The following is a 14,377-nucleotide window of genomic DNA, read 5'->3' as shown; positions in this document are numbered from 1 at the left end:
CCATTAATGATAGTGGTGAGAAAGTGGTCACCGAATACTACAGGTCTAGTTTTGAGTAAGTTTGTTCTAGCAGAAGAAAGAGCCCGTATGCATGTCCAATCTTTTCATGCCTTTCTCACTGCTACACTGCCAGAAATATTACTGACCAGATTCTTGCTGCTTAGGCTCCGTAATGAGGCAAGGGTGTAGGGCAGAGTAGGATTCCTGATGTTTGTGTTGTGCCAAAACAGTTCCAGGAAGCAAACATTTGGATAAGAAGCAGATGAATCTCATTTTGGCCTGTTGATCGCAGGGTCAAAAGAGCCTTCTGCTCTTTGCTTTATTTTCCGTGTTTTCTCCAAAGACATATAGTGTAAGAACCACCTCCTCCTGCAGCTGAACAGTAATCTGATTTCCATAGTTTTGTTGGGGTTGATGACTACTGATCTGTGGATTTGGTAAATAAAATAGTCAGGTTATAATTACTTTAAAAAAAAGAAAAATCTACAAAACTTTCAACACAATTGAGTCTGATAAGCAGCAATGGCCCTGCCTTAAATTGCTGTGGGATGAGTAATTTGCCTTTGATAATTTGAAGTTTCTGCAACACTTTCCTTTTTTCTTTGCCTAATTTTCTTTTGGGGAACATGTTTAATCAATGTTTGCTGATATTTATGGTCTAATGCATACTGACAGCAGGTGCAGAAAAAGTAAATCCCCACCTGCATAAAAATCTTGCTGACATTCAGAAGCATGCTGTTTCACTGTAATTTTCATAGACAGGTGATTTTTCATGGTGCCTCCAGAAGGTTCCTCCCACCTCCCTGCTGTTACCTCTGTTTTCCTACCTGCTGCTATCACAAGTTATGGCTTTGTTTGCAGCCCTGCATGAGGTGCCATTTTTAAGATATCTATTTGTTTTGTTTGATGGACTCTTGTTCGGATTCAGTCCAGAGATGTGTTTATGTTTTATGGCTTTCCTTATGACTTTGAATGTTCTGGCAGACAAGAGGCCGCCTTTGAAACACGCTCATCGCTGGGACAAGGGGATGTTGTAACGAAGGCTTTAAAGCAGGGGTGGAGATCCTGCATCCTGGGGATGAGACACTGTGACTGGTTCATCTTGTTTCTGGCATGATACGGTGATTAGTGTTAGGTTTTGAGGAGGTTTTTTTATTTTTATTTTTTAATTACTATTGTATAGCAGCATATTAATGTAATATAGTTAGGCAAACTTCTCCATCACAAAAGCTTTGCTTCTAAGATTTTCATTGGAGGTTTGAGGAAGTTAAGGAACAAGCAAAAATCATAACAACTTATTTCTAAAAATGGGAACGTTCTTGTGGTTGACTATTTTACTGGGTCTTAAGGATCAACATTAGTCTCCTGTCCCTTTTAAGAGGAGGAGGTAAGATGGCTTCCTTTCTTTGCTTCTCCCTCCTTATTCTCTTATTCTTTATAAAGAAACAGAAAATTAAATGGTTTGTATGTGAAAATTTATGATCAGCAACTGGGATGTATATTATTCCTCCTGCTAAATTATTTTGAATAATATATGTAAGTCTTTTTAGAGGTTACCCAGGATCTAAGTCACATTGACCAAGTAAATAATTTTCCCTCAAAAAATTTGAACTTAAAATGTAAATACAAAAGAAAGTAAAAGACATAGTCTTACTGACTATGATAAACCACTGCAGGAATCAGGAAAAGAAAACTTGACTCCTAGGTGGGTAAAATATACTAGACCATGTTATCACTTAGTAGACTGTTTCTTAAAATGAAATAATATGATATCCTTCAAGAAGTACCAGAGATGAAATACAAAAAATGACTTAACAGGAAAGTTACACAGGTTCATGCTTACAGATTAAGTAAACAAAGTAATGTGATACTGAACGAGATGACATAGAAAGAAGGATTTCTATATAGAGCAGGAAAGCTTAAAATCCATTTAAAAAAAATGAAATTAAGAACAGCCCAAATATAACAAAACCCCAGCAATGAAGTAATACACTTCAAACTGTAAATAGAATATGATAAAGAACAATTCTTTTTAAGGAACTTTTTTTTTTTTTTTTTTCATTTCCTCGTTTGTCAGTTTTTGTTTAGTTATCTGAAGGGCTAGGGGGGGTTTATTATATAAATGTATATTTCCATCTACAGTTTCTAAAACTTTAAGCTGTTTTATCTGATTTTCAGGTAAAAAAAAAAACAGGAAAAATTAGATAAGTTCAGTTTCTGGTTTACATACACAAAAGGAAAATCAGGAAATAATTACACTAAACCACGTGAGAATAATCTCAAAGCACGCTGAAGCTAAACCAATAGTAACTCAGGCTCAGCTGTGCCTATACAACAAAGGCGAAATACAATACAGCAGGGAAAAGCTGTGGGAAGAAATGCATTCGAACATTATCCATTATAGTATGCGAGAGAAAAATGAAACCCTGTGCTACTAGGTTTCTCAGAAAGGCTTTTGGGTAGAAATCAGCAACTAGCAATAGCAAATGCTTTGCTATCATCATTCTGTAACTCTTTTAAACACTTTGATAACTAGAAGATGTCCCTGAAAAATGTGGGGTTGAATGGCAGCTGTAGCTGAGCTTTCCCTTGTACATAAAGTCTTTGTCAGGACTCCAGTTAAAGGAAAATAAAGGTTATATTGCTAAGCAAGCTGGGAAGAAGATATTGAATAGCTGGAACTCTTTAAATGTTAAAGAGATTTGTCTCAGAGCACTCATAAAATATTGGATGGTGATACATGGAAATTAAAGTAAATGTGAATATAAAGTATTTTCAATGTTTTTGCACAGTAGCCAGAAAAACATCCCACTTAGCAAGAAGACAAGAGCCTAGAGAGGCTGAAGACAATCACTGAGTCAAAATTAAATATAGATGTAAGAATAAAAAATAAATATTAGGTAAGATAAAAGGTGAAAGAGATTGACAAAACTACAGTTAATAATTGATCGATCTGCTGATTATACCTCAAAATGTGGAGGAACTTCTGACAGCAAATAAACAAGATTCTTCGTTTCACTACAGATTTTGTAGTCTTAGCCAAGGAGTTTAAATCCAGAATTTGCTCAAAGAATATAAGTGTAAGAGTTCTACACAAGGTTTCATTTTTCTCATTTAACTTGCAAGAGAATTAAGTAATGTTTTTATGATGAAAGCTTCTTCTGTTCTAAACACCAGGCTTCTAAAATCTCACTAATTATTTTACATAGATTAGATTCCTGACTTCAGTTGCCACTATCAAGTTAATTGTATGCGTAAAAATCTGATTAGAAACAGAAAATTGAGTCATTTAGTACAGCTCCTTCCATCACTTGTTTTTAGCTCAAGTAAATGTTAAGGCAGACAGTCTGGCACAACCGAAGACATTACCTACGACTGATATCTAAATATCTAGCCTAAATATTTCATAAGTGGAATTCCTTTCAACATTTATTATTACCCTTGCTTGTTTCTGCTTTTATCTTTACTATCAATATTGTTGATGTTAAACTTTTTTTGTTCCCATTCTCATTACTCTGGAATTATAAAATATTATGCTTGTCACATAATGGACTTTTCTTCAACAATCAACTGTGGTGTCATAATGCAAATATATTATAATTTGGAATAAAGAGTAAATTATCAAAAAATGAAAATTTATATTTCCTAAATAATATAAGCTAAGAATACTACTGGAAACATTATTTTTTGGTGATATTTTTGTTTTTCCAAGTAATTTAATTATAAATTAAATTATATATCAATACTTGTAGAATATTATTCACAAAGTAGTTTGTAGAAAAATGTGCACAGCAGTGGGGAAGCAAATATGAGGAGGAATTTCTTTAAAGCTGTTTGTAACTAAAAGCATGCTAGTACAGATGAAGAGCTGTTATTTTGTTGTGTGATTCTTATTAAGCAAAAAGTCTGATGGAGTCAATGCATTCCCAGAAGATACCTTTTAAAATTCTCAAAAGACCAGACTACAATACAGTGGTGTGTAAGAAACTCTGGTGTAGCTCTCGTTGAAATTTCATGCTCACAAGGGTATACCGCTGAATGTGAACTGAAAGTAGGTGCCCTCTGTTGCACTACAAGGCAGCCTGCACCCTCACCATCTTTTGCAACCTCTTCTAATCTTCTGGATTGCTCCAGGTTTCAGAACACTGGGGATCAACTACACATGCTCCAGCAGATCTAGTTCATCCAGGTACTTGCATTTCTTTTAGAGTCTTGTTAGATTCACAACTTTCTATGTTCAAAATATGTCTTAATAAGCAAAGAGACTAAAAGCAAATGGGTTTGATGAATGTGCTGATTTTGACTGGGGTAGGGTTAACTTTGTTTACAGCACCTGGTATGGGGCTGTGTTTCAGATATGTGCTGAACACAGGGTTGATAATACAGAGATATTTTTGTCATGCCGTGCAGGCCAAGGCCTTCTCTGCTTTTTGTACTGACACGCTGGTGAGGAGACTGAGGGTGCTTGGGAGGCTGGCAGCAGACATAGCCAGGACAGGTGACCCCAACAGACCAAAGGGTATTCCAGACCACGTGACATCACACTCAGTATACAAAGTGGGGGAAAGAAGAAGGAAGGGGAGATGTTCAGAATGATGACAATTATCTTCCTCATGTTCCTCTGAGGGATGAGGCCCCACTTTCCTGGAGATGCTGAACACATGTCTGTGCATGGGAAGCAGAGAATACATTCCTTGTTTTGCTTTTCTTGCTTGCGCTGCTTTTGCTTTCCTACCCTTCCAGTTCTCTCCCTAGTCCTACTGATGGGGCTGGGGTTATATCATTACATTAGGTTAATTTAATAATTTTTCATCTTATTTTCAATCACTATTGATATTTAACTCAAACTGTAAACTCTATGTGTCTTGCATTTTATTTGTTTTACCTGTCTATTCAGTTGACCTTTTGGCACCACCTATTAAAGGTGCTGAAATCTTGCTCTGTTGTAGTTTCTGAATCTGGGTTAAACCAGTTTGGGTAGTTAAGCAGAATCAACATATATTAGATCAAAGTCAATAGTCCTGAATGTTTGCTGATAGTCTGGCACTTTTGGAATTGTTCCTTTCTATCTTCATTTCTTGTTGAATAAGCATCTGTATTAATTTGAATGCCACACTAAACAGTTTAATAAAGAAAAAGGAGTATCTATTATTTGATTGTTTTAAATTATTACAAATCAGGTAACTCTCTCTCTTCTATGGAGACATGTAGTCACTTCTCAAGACATATTGTCAGAGTGAATGGACAGGATATGGTTAATTTTGCTGCATGCACTTAATTGCTTACCACAGAAAAAGAAATCACAATAAGGGGCTGGAACCAACTTTACTAACTTGTTGCATCGTTAGTGGGTATCACTGGCTTCTTTGTATACATGGAGCAGTGAGGGGGAAAAGGGAGTAGAGTAATCTGTGCTGAATTTGGGAATTCATCATATTTATAATCCCAGCCCGAAACTGAAGATTACAGAAACTGCAAAGTTAGAGGAAGTACAACTTTTTGGAGGCATTGCCTTTTATTTTGGCTGTTCCTTTTTGATCCCCAGATGTGTTTAACATGTATCTATAATGACACTGCTCTCTAACTGGTGACTTATGCAAGGCTTGTTTAGGGGTTCCCCAACTGTGTAGAAACAGTGACTGCAGTCACTCCAACCAGTCTAAGTTGTATGGATTACATTTATATATGAAAGATATATATAACTGGTATTCTGGTTGTAGCTTCTTATGTGGCTAAATTCAGTTTGCCTCATGTGTGAGAAATAAATGTAAATAATTCAACAAAATCTTTTTTACAGAATTTAAGATTCTGGCATCCACACTTTCTTAAACCAATACTTGTCCATTACCAGAATAGGACTGATATCAGGGAACAGTGATCTATTACCTAATTACACATTAGGTTCAAGTGTCAACAAAAGCAAATACCCTTTTTGTGTTAAACATGATATACAACCTTAGCATATCAACTGCTTTTTAAGTTCAAGGCTGACACCTTACATTAATCTCATTCTGCTTGCAAAGGGTTGTAAATCCTCTTGAGGTGACTTTCAGAGAAGGCCATGGAGAAAATTTAGACCCTAAGTACACCTTAGCATATACTAGAGCAGTAATAGACAGGCACGTGCTATCACAGATTTCTACCAGTTCTTGCCAAATGGCTCCTGAACTTCCCTGCCATAAAGGCAGTCTGGATTTGCTGGTGATCTCAAGGTGCCTTCAGAGTAGGTTGAAGCTGGTAGTTAAGCTAGAGGCACCTTACAGCAACAACAGGTTTGTGTGTGTATGTGCATATGTATACATGCATAGAGCCAATCTGCTGATTTCAGCCTGTTTTGTCAAAGTACTGTGTATATATAACATGATCTAGGAAGCTTTCAGTCTGACTTTATGATGAAAGATGTCAGACCAGGCAAGAGTGCTAAGATAACATCTGAGTACAAGAGGGGGCCATGTGTTCTTTATTTCAGCATATTGAAATCATAACAGAGGTACATTGTAATGCCTATGCTAAACAAATTCATGATTTCAGTTTAGTTCTTTGTGGCCAAAGCTATCAGTCAGAACCAGCACTTCTGTTTGTTATTCCAGAAGTGGAGACTTAAAAGGAAACGACACTTTGGGAGGTTAGAATTAAATAACATTCACTAATCAGCTTGCACTTAGGCTATCTGGATAATAGCTATGTACTTTTATAGATAGAGTCAATCCAATGAAGTTAGAAAACATTAAATCAATATTGTAAAATGTCAAATAATAAGAATCACATATTTACCCTGGGTTAGCACCAAAGACGTCAACATTTGAGAGTGAGGTGTTACAGTGCCCTGAATCTTTATCTTATTAAACTCCCAATTCTATCACAGTAATTTGAAAATGAGAGGATGAAAACCCACTGGCCAGTTTGGGGGTGAAAGGCAAATACACATTGAAATAGTGAATACAATCTGTGTTGCACCAATCGTACTAACCTGTGCTCTGCTGATTTAGATGTGTAGCTTTCCCACAGGGTGCATAGTAAAGTACAGCACCTCCCACAAACACCTCCTAGGTGCAAAGAAAACTCAGTAGAAGTAGCCACTGACTGCTAGACAATCAGTTATATTTTCAGCCTGTCTCTTCTCCAGCTGCTGAGGTAATAAATAGGAAATTATTGCCATTTGAGACTGACAGTCCAAAGCTGCCCTTAAAAATGTAAGACTGCCTTGTATCTTTCTAATGTGTTTTTCCTGAAGCAGATCTGCTTCTGTCATTTTGGAGAAGTCTCTCAAAAGTCTGTCTCTATAAAATGAAACTAATGTGTAGGTGACACCCCATGGAAGAAAAAAAATATTGTATGCTAACTCTTGGTCTGTGCATGAAGAACGTTTAAAGCAAAATAGCTATTGGAGTGTCTGAAAATTGTGCTTTGTGTTGGTAGCGTGCTCTAAATACCTGCTTCCACATGGCTGTGTAAGTAGGCTGTTTCTGACTCTTCCTAACTGTACTCCTGGGTCTTGGCTTCGTTAACAGAAGAGCTTCAGCCATGGAGGGAAATAGTGCCCTATTGACAGCAGGTAGGGGAATTCACTGGTGGGACATGAGCATTTTTCTCCCATCTGATCGAGGTGGTAATCTTCCTTTCTTGATTCCTGAACTAATGTTTTAGCCTTCCAGCTGTTTTATCAAAGAATTAGGGGAGAGGAAAGATACTGGTGCAGCATTTGGAAAGCAATCTGAAATCACTGTATTCTATGGAAGCCTGGGGCTACCTACACATTAAAAAAACAGAGAAAACATCTGCATAATTCAGCTTTACAGGACACATTAGCTAAGCTGTAAATTCCAGTAGGGTTCATTTGAGAGTGTTGAAGGAACCAACCAGGGTAGAAAGAATACCTCCAAAAAGCAAGATGCTTTATTAGTTCTTTATCTACTACCTATCTATCAAAGTTCTTTATCTACTGCCCTACACAGCTTGGTGTTAAGTTCCTCCCGCCCACCCCCCACCCCCCCCCCACCAGTAATATGTGCTTAAAAGTTGCTATTCAAAAGATGCCTGCAATTCACTCAAGCAGCAAGTTCTAAAAAACTGTAGTTCATTGTCAGTAGTTGCTATGTGTTACTTTGTCTTGCCAAAAACTAAGATTTTTCTTACCTGTTATGGATCACAGATAATTTATAAGTTTGAATGATAAGTACTACCCAGTGCAGGTGTAATTCACCCTGCCATGCATAAAGCAAGCAAGTTGAGTAATTAATGATCACAATTTAAGAATTCAAGTAGACAGTGTAACAACTATACATCAATGTTTCATTTTTACTAAAAGCTGTATACTAGCACTTCCAGTGCTCTCTGATTCAACATGAAAACATTAAGTGAGTATTTTAAGATAAACACCACGTATCAATGCTTCTGGCCCAAATACTGATTACAGAAGTATGCATGTATTTTAGATGTGCATCTCATGGGTAATATTTCATTTTCCACAATATATTACTTTGTCTACCTGGGCTTTGACTTCAGAAGAAATGAAGCACTGCATGAACAGTTAACGTACCTGCAAAAGACAGGGCTACATCCATCTCTCCATCTCAGGCAGCTACAGTAGGAAAGTGCCCACCTCTGTCGTTCTACAGTCTCAAACGGAGTAAAATTCAGTACCTTTTACTGGCAGTATTGAACCAGCTTGCACTGGTTATGGTTTGGCATAAGTGTCAAATTATGACAGAAGCCAAAAAAAATCTCTGTTTATTATACTTCTTTGGCATTAACTACAAACAATTAAATGTCCCAAAAGTCAGTAGTCATTCCAGCGACCGTGATTTCTATAATTTTTTTCTGTGCTTATCTTTTTGAAAAGACTTAATAACTTACAGTTTTGACTGTTGTTCCATATCTTTTACAGCTTAAATGGTCCTTATGCAAGAAGAATTTTCTTTCCTATGGTATCACAGTATCCCAGAATTACCTAGGTTGGAGAAGAATTATGAGATCACAAAGTCCAATCTATGACCCTAACACCACCTTGTCAACTTGACTATGGCACTAAAGTGCCACATCCAATCTTTTTTTAAACACTTCCAGGCATGGTGACACCACCACCTCCCTGGGAAGCCCATTCCAATGCCCAGTCTCTCTTTCTATCAAGAACTACTCTCTGATGTCTAACCTAAACCTCCCTTGAAGCAGCTTAAGACTGGCTCCTCTTGTCCTGTGCTGGTGGCTTGGGAGAAGATACCAACCCCCACCTGGTTACAGCCTCCTTTCCAGCAGGTGTACAGAGTCATAAGGTCTTCCCTGAGCCTCCTTTTCTCCAGGACAAACAATCCCAGCTTCCTCAGCCGCTCCTCACAGGACTTGTGCTCCAGACCTTTCACCAGCCTTGCTGCCCTTCACTGGACAGGCTCCAGCACCTCAACATTCTCCCTACAAACTGAGGGGCCCAGAACTGAACACAGGATTCCAGGTGTACCCCCACCAGAGCCCAGTACAGGGGGACAATCCCTGCCCTGCTCCTGCTGGCCACACCATGGCTGATCCAGGCCAGGATGCCATTGGCCTTCTTGGCCACCTGGGCACACCCTGGCTCATGTTCAGCTGCTGTCACCAGCACCCCCAGGTCCCTTTCTGCCTGGCCCCTGTCCAGCCACTCTGTCCCCAGCCTGCAGCACTGCAGGGGATTGCTGGGGCTGAAGTGCAGGGCCTGGCACTTGGTCTTGTTAACCCTCAGATTGTTGGACTCGGCCCATCTATCCAGCCTGTCCTGGTCTCTCTGCAGAGCCCTCCTACCCTCCAGCAGACCAACTCTCACACCCTGCTTGGTGTCATCTGCTAATTTGCTGTGGCAGACTCAATCCCACTCATTTGGATCATCAGAAAATATATTAAACAGGACTGGGCCGAGCACAGATCCCTGGGGGACACCACTGGTGACTGATTCCCAGCTGGATGCAGCACCATTCACCAACACTCTCTGGGCCCAGCCAACCAGCCTGGTCTTAACCCAGAGAAAAATATGTACACCAAATACCATGTTTCTGCTGAGCCTGCTGGGAACCAAATAAAATTGTGTACATTGCATGATCTGAACTAGTAATCCACTGCTTAATCTTCATGTGGGCCTTCAATTTCTTTTGGCAGAGAAAAGCAAGATGACAAGTATTTTGACCCTGATAGTAAGCAGTGTAAACACCTAGTCAGTCATAAAATACTCATCTTGTGTCCAGAGAAAGATGTGGTCTTATTGTAAGAAATTTTGAAATACATGGCAGAAGATAGCCACTCCTCTTCCAATAACTGGGATTTCTCACTAGAACTGTCAAAATATAAACATGATTTATTAGAGTTAAAAATTATTTTCATAAATATGAGTTAGAAAGACATATGCACTGCAATGACCTTATTGATTAGCTCAAAATATTTCAGAACTTCACCTATTCTACCTCTCTTGTGTGTCTATTAAGCTGGTAGAAGCATTGCATTGTAGCGGATGCTTTGTAACAGTACAGTAAAAGCCCCATTTATGCCAATAAAGCTGGTGAAATGTAATAGAAATGTAATAATCTTCCCAAGCACAGAGGTGAGACTGACAGGTTATTGGTTTCTAGGGTCCTAATTCCTTGCCTTTTTAAAGATGGGCACCATGTTTCCCCTTTTCCAGTCACTTGGGCTTGCCCTGAGTGCCGTGACTTTTCAAATGTCACGGAGAGTGGCTTGGGAATTGCATCAGCCAGCTCCGTCAGGACTCTGGGATGCATCTTGTCAGGTCCCTTAAGCTTATGTATGTTCAGGCTCCTCAGGTTGTCACACACTAGATCTTTTCTCACAGTGGGTGGGACTCTGCTCTCCATCCTGCTGTCTGTCCACTTGAAGGTCTGAGAAGAGAGTTTACCATTGAAGACTGAAGCAAAAATATTAATAATTAATTACATCAACCCTCTCCTCCATGGTTACCAATTTAACAGCTTTGTTTATCAGAGGCCTTCTTTAGCCTTCCTTTTCTGTAGAAGCCCTTCCATCCTTTGTGCTGCTTGCCAAGTTCAGTTCCAGCCTTTGCACAGCCTTCCTTACCCTAACCCTACAGATCCGAACTTCTCTATACCCTTGCCAGGTTATCCATCCTAGTATACCAAACATTTTCTTCTTTTCTCCTGGTTTGACTCTGACAAGCAATTTCCTATTCAGCCATGCCAGTCTCTTGCCTTCCTCACCCAATTTCTTGCTCTGGGAATTGCTAGCTCTTGCACTCAATGGAAGACTTCCTTAAAGACCTGCCAGTTGTGTTCTACTCCCTTGCCCCTGAAGACAATCTCACAGGCATCCTGTTGACTATCTCCTTGAAGGTCTGGAAGCTTGCTATCCTAAAGCTCAGGGACACTTTAACTTTTCATTTTTAATTCTGTTTCTTTTCAAAAAACTCCTTAGTCAACTTGCGGCTTTGCCTCAAGTGACCCCAAAATTGTGTATTCTGTATTTCCACTATGCTAATCTGTGCAGACTGTTTTTAAGGTCATTTTAAGACTCAACAACCTGGGAAACAGCACTTAGGTGTTTTACACCAGGTTCACAGATGGGGGCTGGTGAGGTCCCTTTGAAAATGGGAAATGGACTTGTATAAGCTTTCTTTTGTTCTCTCTGGGCTACTGAGGGATTGCCTCTGGCAGGTCTCTGGGGTGCAACCTGAGAAGCTGCATACTGCTGTCCAAAACTGTTCCAGACCTTTTATGCCACTCTGAACTGCCAGACTGGGCCTGCTTCTTTTTGGTGCTCAGCAGGAGTGGTTCTTCTCCCCTGCAATGCAGCGGTGACTCAGAACTGCAGTGACACTAACTGTGTCCATTCATCCCAAAAGCAAGCAGGGAGGCTGACATTGCATGCCTGGAGCTTCCCAGACATGCCAGCACCTGCATGTGCCACCAGAACTGCTTCATAAGCCCCTTTTCTTGCTCCAGGGAGAAGGTTGTGCTGAGGAGGCGTTGGACCTGCGACTTGCTGGGAAGTTTCTTCCGGTGTTTTTGGCAGCATTGGCGCCTCATGGACAAGACCAGTTTTTCCAGGTGTTTTCTGTTGCTATCCCCCACTGAAGTGAGGGAGTCCTGGAGCCATGGAGGTTCGGTTGCTGTCTTGGTTTTTTTCCTTTGTTCTTCTTTTCTGCTGCATGGTCTGGAAAAGGGGACTTGGCCACCATCTTGTCTTTTTCTTCCCGCCCATGCAGGATGCTACACTGGCCACCATCTTGGAGGGAGTGGCTTCTCTACCATCTGGTTTTCTTCGTTCCTGAGAAGTCCACAAGACTCAGTACCTTTGTATCTAGTGGTTTTTGCTGTTATTTTGGTTGTTGCTGTTTTTCTTATTAGCAAACCCTTATCCTTTCACTTATATCTTCTCATACTTTTATCTTCTTATTGGTAAAAGGGAAGTGGTTAAACCTAAGGGGGTGTAAGTTATTTTGAGTTTTCATCCCACATAATTATCTTGAACTAAGAAACTTTTGTGGAAGGCTAAGTAATAATTTGTTTAAGATTTGAGTTTTCAAGTCATACTATATATTAATAGGTATGACATTACATAAAAATCTCTGGTCTAATACATAAATTTTACAGTATTCAGAACTGAATGTTATCCCAAAATGCATGTTACTATTCAAATGTACATATACTCCATAGAACAGAAAGAAAGGACAACCTATAAGCCTAGATCCCTTGATTCTATTTACATGTTTTAAATAACATACTGCCTCATTCACATGGCAAAAACAGTTTGGCAAATCAAAATGAAACAATTATTTCAAGTTAGACAAGTAGTGATTGTGCATATTTTAGTATATCTATCCAACTACAGATCTGGATAAATACTGTGACTGTGAAAAGAACATTTGTAAGCTAAAAAAAAATTGTTCAACAGAACTGCTGCAATAAGAAATTAATTCATTAGCAAAACAGTATCCACATTATTTAACATGTAGCATCTTAACATCTTAGAAATTAATTAACGCTCAAAGCAATTATTTTATATATAAAAAGACTGATTATGCATCAAGTTGCATCAAGAGTGGTTTTCTTTTCTTTTATAGACATGCAGAAATATTTCTATGAGCCTTCAGTAGCTATGTTACATGAACGACAAAGTCTGTCATTGCAGGAACACCTACATGTATAACTCACCTCCTTATGATTGCACAGAGACTTCTCAGAGGGGCAGAGGTGCACAATCACAGCTGGCCAGCCTGACATCCTGATGAAATCACACAGTCAGCAAAAGGCAAACACTCTCCACCCCTACTAGCCCACTGGTCTCCAATAAACTTTCCAACCTCTGTTTTCAACATTGTAGAAAAGTTCAAGGATTACTTTACACTGCTTGTCTTACATAATATTTGTACTCATTTAATGAACTATGCTTTAGTTATACACAACTATAGTGAGTTTGCATTAACTCTGCTATGTAAAATATAATGGTGGGTTAATAGCAGGATAATTTCCCCACAGAAAAGAATGATGACTTCAACCCTCTTGGAGTCAGAATAAAATGCTGCAGGGATAAGAGACCTTATTATCTTTAACTCCCTAAATCCTACCATAACAGAGGAACTGAAAAATAGCTTATGTGCTTTGGATAAATTTTTCATTCAACAAATTAACATGATCTAGGGAGGAAAGATATGTACATATTATCCTTTCTAAGACTTCTTCAGCTTTTATGTCACTGACAGATTTAAAATTTTTTTTAGTGGATGAAGTATTTAATCATTTGATTTGTCTTTAATTTCATTTTAAAAGTCATTACTAAATCCATCAGGACCTAGAGCTGTGTTAGAGTGATTGAATATCCTTATAAAGTTCCTCTATATTTGCCATCAGTTCTAATTATCACAGTAAATGCACTTCAATGACAGTAAAAAATGTAACACATCAAAATGGCTATAAATGGTTTTGAAAACTTGGAAACATTCTTTTTGAATTAACAAAGTGTGGCTGTTGAGTGAACCTTTAAAACAGCTATTTAAGAAGTCACTGTATCTGTTTTTGCTCAATTGTTGATTACATTATTGAAAATATTTTTTTTTTGTTTAATTTTCAGGGATGGCTAAGACAGTTTACTCATCTTAGCATCTCATGAGTTTACTTCAGACTTTTTTGTTTTGTATACCTGCAATATTGGAAGACCTTTATTGAGTGGGCCATAATCAAAGCTTCCTGGGTAACAGTATACAATCAGATGTCTTACTGCACTAAAAAGCAGTATTGTGTCATAAGTTACATGTCCAGCGCTCCTTGAGGTAATATTTCTTTCATTCTCTTGCTTCATGGGTATCTTCAGAGCTGACATAAGTCATAACCTTAGTCCTTATGATGAACATAGAATTATTAAATTTTGCCTGCTTGTTCCTGTGACT

This window comes from Haemorhous mexicanus, chromosome Z (genome assembly GCF_027477595.1).
Source record: "Haemorhous mexicanus isolate bHaeMex1 chromosome Z, bHaeMex1.pri, whole genome shotgun sequence".
In the NCBI taxonomy this organism is placed as follows: domain Eukaryota; kingdom Metazoa; phylum Chordata; class Aves; order Passeriformes; family Fringillidae; genus Haemorhous; species Haemorhous mexicanus.
This window is presented reverse-complemented; position numbering follows the sequence as displayed.